This window comes from Haliotis rubra, unplaced genomic scaffold, assembly GCF_003918875.1.
Source record: "Haliotis rubra isolate DU_JTF1 unplaced genomic scaffold, ASM391887v1 Scf743, whole genome shotgun sequence".
NCBI lineage: Eukaryota > Metazoa > Mollusca > Gastropoda > Lepetellida > Haliotidae > Haliotis > Haliotis rubra.
The window spans coordinates 8,665-16,150 of NW_025767461.1; the positions used below are offsets into that span (position 1 = coordinate 8,665).

Here is a 7,486-nt window from a genome sequence, read left to right on the forward strand (position 1 = left end):
TCGGCACCGCAACCTGCAGCAGTGCTCGTCTGTTGTACATGGGTCCTTAAAGTTCACTCCCAAAAAGACAGACAATGAGTACACTAATTAGCTGAGCCATGCTGTCCAACCCTATTTAATTAATGAGCTGACCCAGAGTCACTACAGAGTATAATAACAACACATATCTGTCTCCTGTGCCCTTCTCAAAAACACATTACCAGTCCTTTTACTGAACTGAAATTTTATTCTAAAAATCACATATAGTGACACACAGAGAACATACAGCATATTAATACATATAAAAACATTGAACAAAGTTTTGATAAATTTGGCAACTTTAGAGTTAAGTGGTGAAAAATCCATTTCATTAAATAAACAATATTTTCAATAGTAGGATGATTACAGAAATATTGGCGAATTTCATCACAGACATCTAAATTCACAATATGTTTCCATTCTTTACAATACTGGTCAAGCACATTCAAAGATTTTTGCAATCCATTACTTGTTTCAGCTAATATGACAGTATCGTCAGCGTAAAGTAATATCAACAATTTCATAAAGATACCAAGCTGGTCCTCAATAAGCTTTTATTTACATGTTCGAGGCCATCATGTTCATAAAGAAAAAATCAAGATCATACAAGTATAAATAACTGGAGAATAGGTCGTTTTATAACAGTTGTTGACTACGTTTTTGCAAATAACTGGAGAACAGGATGTTTTTATTACTTAAGATTATTTGAAGATGAAAGTGAAATAGTATTTATAAAATTCAGTATAAACAAATTAAATAACTGGAGAGCAGGATGTTTTATAATAGTTATTTTTTCACATGAAGTTTTTCCTATGACTTTTTCCGATCACCCTTCTAGATGGTTACTTGTATGCCAAGGTGTAAGGGGAGAAAATGATGATGTTCAAGTGACTTTCTAATACGTGTTATCTGTGCACTGAAAAACATGTGATGTAAAATAATATGGTGCTTGGTCTCATATGTTTGACAGGTACATGTATATAAATTATTGTTTTTGATAATAGTCACAAGTAAATGTGATCTGGCAAATGTATGTTGATGCAATATGTCTTAATTTAAAAATCATAATTCATTACATGATAAAGCTATAGTTAATACCTAATGGGCACATACCATTATTATCAAGGGTACAGCTTAATTAAGCCTTATGCAACCAACCACAAAATGTGTTGTTTTAAGCGGTCTGTGTTTTGGGAGGTATGTCTTATGGGAAGATACCGTCGTTAAACTGTGTACTCGTCTGCTGCATTAAAGCCCGCCTATGACACTCTGATGTTGCTGATTGTGAATCGCGGCATACTCGCTTGTTCAATAAACTTGCAATGTTGATGCGTGCCTTGATCATGTGGTGGCACGCTGCGCGTGATAGCTATGTTTCACGCTTATTCACGCTTTATGGCCTGATTTTTCACCATAAATTCAACTTCACGCTTTAATGATAAATTAAGAACAATTTTGCCGGATTATGATAAAACCGGATTACACAGAGTCCGGGTTTGACAGATTCCACTGTATAATTTACGATTATTTTCCTTCAGGCATATTTTTTCAACTCACCAAAGTGGAATACGTCGTGAACCCCGTGCAGGTGAAAATGTTCAGGTGAGTCGATGTTAAGCATTGTTAGTTCTTTTTTTTTTCGTCGTTCTTAGCAATATTCCATTATGTGTCGGAGGTTTGTAAATACTCAAGCCTGGACTAGACAACCCAGTGATTATGATCGCAATTGTAATACTCATGAGACGTGTCAACCAAGTCCGCGAGCCTGACCACCCCATTCCATTAGTCGCATCTTTTAACAAGTATGGGCTACTACTTACTTCTACAAATAATATCAGTAGTAGTATCATTCCACAGTTATATTGGGAATAATGCACTGGTACGTACACGTGCTATATATGAATCAGTGGGACAAAACCTTTTCCTATTCATATGACATTTCTGTCAAAACAGGAGTCGATGGTACAATTCCGACCGTTTTTAAACATGCATCCATCGATCACCTTCAAATCCTGGTAATACCAGTCCTTCGCGAAAAGGTGGGCGTTTCCCTGTCCCACAGGCGACACGTGTCACAACACACACGCAATAGCATGTTCAATTGTTCTACTGAGAAATCACGACGAGCACATAGCACATAGACAGTTATATGCACGTGCACTGTGTATAAGTGCAACAAAAATAAAGAAATCATTAAAAATAAAATTTAAGATTTGAATCGGACATCACTTCAGTCAGGGATGCGTCAAATTTACAAAATGTCTTCATACATCCACCATGAATGTTGTAACCTGGATATAACAACATGTGAGCAAGAGCTGAAGTTTGTAAATATTTGTAGAAAGAGAATGATCGATTTTACATCGTGTATATACAATATGTCATATGTGCAGGGCGGCCCAGGAGAGAATGTCCCTTAAAGACGCTTCCATACGGCCTTCCCGTTCTTTGTTTTCATGGGACGTCTGAGGACAACATAAAGAGTATTTTGTAAGGAAGGATTCCGTCAGCCTGGTATGTACTATTGTCTGTTTCTCCTAAACTGATACTGGCTGCCTGATCAATGTGTTCATGTTTGTTGATATATCACAGTATATAAATGTCCACGTGTCTTAGAATTTTATATAGTCCAAATAGTTTTTATATATTTTCATATACTGGAGAAGAAAAATAAATTGTCACAGACTGCAATTCACATTCTTTCTAACTTTTACTATGCATCCAATGTTCAATAAGATTGTTATACAAAATAGTGAAAAATACTCTGTACACCTACATATGACTTATCCTTTGACTAATTATAGAATAGTTAAATAACAGAAAATATGAACAGCATATACCTACAATTAAAATTGATTGTTATCACTGGGTTTGTTTTTTAATTTGCGACAACTGCCGATATCATAAATTAGGAACTAGAATTTTATAGTGCTTGGTTATTCGTTGTTCAATACAACATTTTTATCGAAAAATATAACTGACACCCTTCTGAACCAGACCACCCCCTACTTCGACGAGACAACTGATGTGGGTTGGTACGGGAACGGTATCTACTTCAGTGAATACCCTCGGTTTGCGATGAATTACATGAAGAAGACCAGCAAGTTAATCATGTGCCAAGTCCTGAATGTTGGGAAGGTAAAGTGTCATACAAGTATCACACAGCGAGACTCAGCGCAGGTCTACCATTGCATGCATGATGAGTCAAAACGTACATTGATGTATTAGCCTAGGATGTAATGGCCATCGGATTATTTATCAGAAACGTATAATCAGCATGACACCTAGATGTAAACAATTACGACTTCAGAACAGAGACTTATCAGTTCAATACATTAAGCCTAGACACCCCTATATTCACATGGAAATTATACAGCAACGGCCGTATTTTCTCAGACTGAACAAATCTAATGAACTGGTGCATAAAATGTGTCAAAGAGTTGTATACCATATGAACTTTGTAGTGAAAAGAAAGGGTTGAGGAGGAACATAGCCAAGGCTGCCATGACATAATCTGGTTTATTTAAATATGGTACAGATTTGGCAAATGAAGTCATTCATGGAACAACATAACAAAAGTTCACTTTTTTACGAAGACCTAACTGTCAGTACAGTACATACACAACTTCTTCATGGAATTGAAGAATAATGTCTTTGTAGGTCCAAATACTGATTCTGAGGAATCCTGTTCCATCTCGTCATGCAAGGCAGCTGTCGATTCATTGAGAGTCTGGAGAATCTGGTCTCTCCGTCGAACACGACAGCATAAATGTCCCAAAATGTCCCACAGACGCTCAGTGGGCTTGAGATCTGGACTGATGGCTAGTCAGCGGAATGGTCTCAACAGTATTCCTTGGCAAGAACTGGGTGGCAGCTCTGTGAGGCCTGGCATTGTGGCTAGAGGATGGCTAAGAAAACGTGGGGACAACATCCTCTCAAGGATCTCCACTTGATACCGAAGCCTATTAAGGTTACTTCACGAATGGTGATGAGGTCCATCTTGACACCCAAGGAAATGTATCCCCATACCATGATACCTACAGGAAACCGTCTCCTGGATGTTGCAGGGAACCATAACTGTGTTCCATTGTCCCAACCGTGTGTACGACCAGGAACCATACTCGGCATCAGAAGGACAAATGTACAGATAATGGCAGGATGGTTTACATGGAAGGTTGTACAGTTTTAATGGTGGTGTTATGGTGCAACATTCCAGCGAACACGTTGAATACCCAGGCAAGCGGTGCTGCTTTGTGAACAGGGAGACAGTTGCATGCGCTTGATGGGCCTTCTGGACCTCTGTAACTGACTTTCCGATTACTTACGGTCCTATAGGAAATGACACTCATTGGTAGCCACCGTTACCTTTAACGATGTGCTTGAGTCCCATAAACAGCGAGTAACAAGTTTCAACAATGCTATATCCCTCTCTAAGTGTTGTCTTGCTGGGTCTGCCAGGTCTTGGAAGATCTTCAACACCATTGGTAAACGTGTCTTAAAATGATGGAAGGATTGCGCCCAACATTATGTTTAATTTGTCTTAGGGACATTCCTGCATTTCTTATGCCAATACTGTGTCACTTGTAAAACACCGGATGTGAACTCCTGAATATGAAACTCCAACTCATAAAGAAAGTCACTACAAGAAATTGACTCAGTCCGGAAGTCTTCTTTAGACTTAATTATATATTCATCCACTCCAGTCAAGCAAAGATTAATTACTATGTCGCATTTACATACACACTTATGTGGTCCTAGAAATTGCCCACAACCATTCTTAAAACTTGTTATGAAATTGCAGGTTGTAAATAAGAACAAGTATAAAAACAACAACTTGATATTTCAGACCTTCAGGTGTCCGAAGTTAAAACTTGAGCCCCCAAAGAGCCTGGATACGACTGTCATGTAGACCCCTATGGCAAGGAAATTGTGATATACGAGGAGGACTGCATTCTTCCTTGCTACATTTTGCATTTCGACATCTGCAAGAGATTCAAGTTCAAAGAAGACAAGGAATCCGCTAACGACAACGACGACACTGCCCTCGAGTACCTGAACGAAATGGAAAATGCACAAAGGAGAGGTGTTCCTGGCTTCTGATTACACGTGGTGGTGTCGATCATGTAGATTGGATCTCTGTTGTTGCAGGCGAACTAAACTCTTAATGATATTGCTAACTAAACTGGCTTGTAAACTGTCTGATATTGTATTCCTCTTTGACTATATAATGTAGTGCTATTATGAATTCGCACAATGAATACATTTTGCTGGACACATGTGAATAAATGTTTAGCAGTAAATATTTATGAATTGCGACGCCCTAATGGACAGGACTACTTCCATTATTGACATGAAATATTATAGATTGTGATGTCTTCCATGTGTCATCAACCCACAGAATGCCTAGGTTTTTTCTCTATCATCAAATATATAGTTCGAATTTGAAACAAAATTATGTGAAAAGGTTCAAAGATGTCAGATACTAATGTATTAGAAACCATATGGTGATGTACCCTAGAGACTTTTAGTCACTGACTGATTCCAAGTCCCCTGTTAGTAGTTCCAAACACGAAGGTGGCGGGGATATAATTCTGACCTTCATTCATCACATCCAGTTAAGGGCAGGGTTCTCAGCAAAGGTTTAGGTTGAAAGAATACATATTTGCAAACAACGTTTTGAGAGGGACATGTTGATCTAACGTTTATTTTTGACAATTCTATCGCTCTTGTGTAATACACATGTTGATTAAGTTGTTCAATTAATATTGTACAGATATATTACTTCTTCATTATTTGGACAGTGGGGACAGATTCTGCTGGGAATCAGTACAGTTGACAATCTATATATAATATTATTTATCAACTTTGAAAAAAGACATCGACAATTGTAATTTTGATATTTTACAGAGGTATTGTCCTCGTTTTCTAGTTGCACAAATGAAGGATGTATTCATTTCATCTGCAAAACAGTATAATATATATCCTTGAAAGATCGTTTGTAAACACCTGAATCTTGCAATGGCGACAATGTGTATGGATCACGTCATCTTTTTGTTGGTTTGAATTCCTACTGTAGTTTTTTAAAATTACTTTCGTATTTTGATTACAGTATACAATATTAATGATTGCACTATTGTACAGCATGCTCTCATTTTTTTGCTTATACGGACACCAGTCTATTAGAGGGACGATGTGTTCTTTTAGAAATTAACGTTTGAACTATTATTTGATACCTTATAGACTTGTGCTAGTCTATCTATCTATCTATCTATCTATCTATCTATCTATCTATCTATCTATACACACACACACACACACACACACACACACACACACACACACAAAGAACTTAATTAAGCACCTTCTGTATTTTCGTAATGATAGGTTTTCAACACCCACGTAAAACATCTCGTGGTGATCATGATGGTGTTTTTCTCATCCGTATGATCCCTTGACTCGTAAAAAAACGACAAAATGATTGGAATCCATATTGACTTTATGATGATAATTGCCCATTTAAAAAAAAAAAATATCCACTGATTTTCATACAAACCATTTCTGTACAGGTATGGCCCTGGAATGTTTAATGTTGAATTTATTGGTGAATGTGAACTTTCAAAATGTCATTTTGAGTTTATTACACGATTCAAGCTCAATACCGAGTGTAACCTCCATGTGACTGTATGACAGCCAGCACTCTCCTCTTCATATCCCCCGTCAGCCCCCTGGTCCTCTGAAGGCCAGTCTACCACATTCCTCGTGTAAAGCAGCTTCCAATTGGGCCAGTTTCTATACAGGAGGATCCCTTTGCTTCACACGACAACCAATCATGTCCTAGATGTGCTTCAAAGGGTTAAGATCGGGGCTCACTCAATCGTGAGATACGTAACGGGTGCTTAACTTAGTTCTTTGTGTATAGTATTACAGCTTGCTCTCCTTTTATGCTTATGTATTTTAGGTTGTTGGCTTTTTTGTTATTATTGTATTGAACATATTTTATTCAGTATTGAAAGGGATTGGGCACAAGTTATTCAACTTATTAAAGCCCTCTCCCGACAGTTACATGGGAAAAGTACATGCAATGGACAATTAACAGAGGTAAGACATATTACACATTATTGAAACGCTTACTGGGACTGTGGGGTAGCCTAGTGGTTAAAGTGTTGTCTCGTCACGCCGAAGATCCAGGCTCGATTCCCCACATTGGTACAATGTGTGAAGCCCATTTCTGGTGTCCCCCGCCGTGATATTGCTGACAAATTGCTAAAACTAAACTCAGTCAGTCAGTCAGTGAAACGCCTACTACGTACAATGAATTTATGGACTTGACTAAAAATATTTTCATTTATAGTTTGTGTAAGGACATTTTAAAAGAAATGATTGGCATCTTCCACTCGAGCAGCACAAAGGCAAGCTTTACTTTCAGATAAATTGACACGTAAAAGATCAGCATTTAAAGAACTACATG

At 37.8% G+C, this 7,486-nt stretch overlaps 1 long non-coding RNA gene across 1 annotated transcript; it reads left to right on the top strand.

Moving 5' to 3' along the window:
- The first annotated feature begins 3,045 nt into the window (after positions 1 to 3,045).
- On the top strand, positions 3,046 to 5,313 carry LOC124259942. The gene is made up of 2 exons (XR_006893967.1): positions 3,046 to 3,156; positions 4,865 to 5,313. It is a non-coding gene; the product is annotated as an uncharacterized LOC124259942 (long non-coding RNA).
- The last annotated feature ends 2,173 nt before the right edge of the window (positions 5,314 to 7,486 follow it).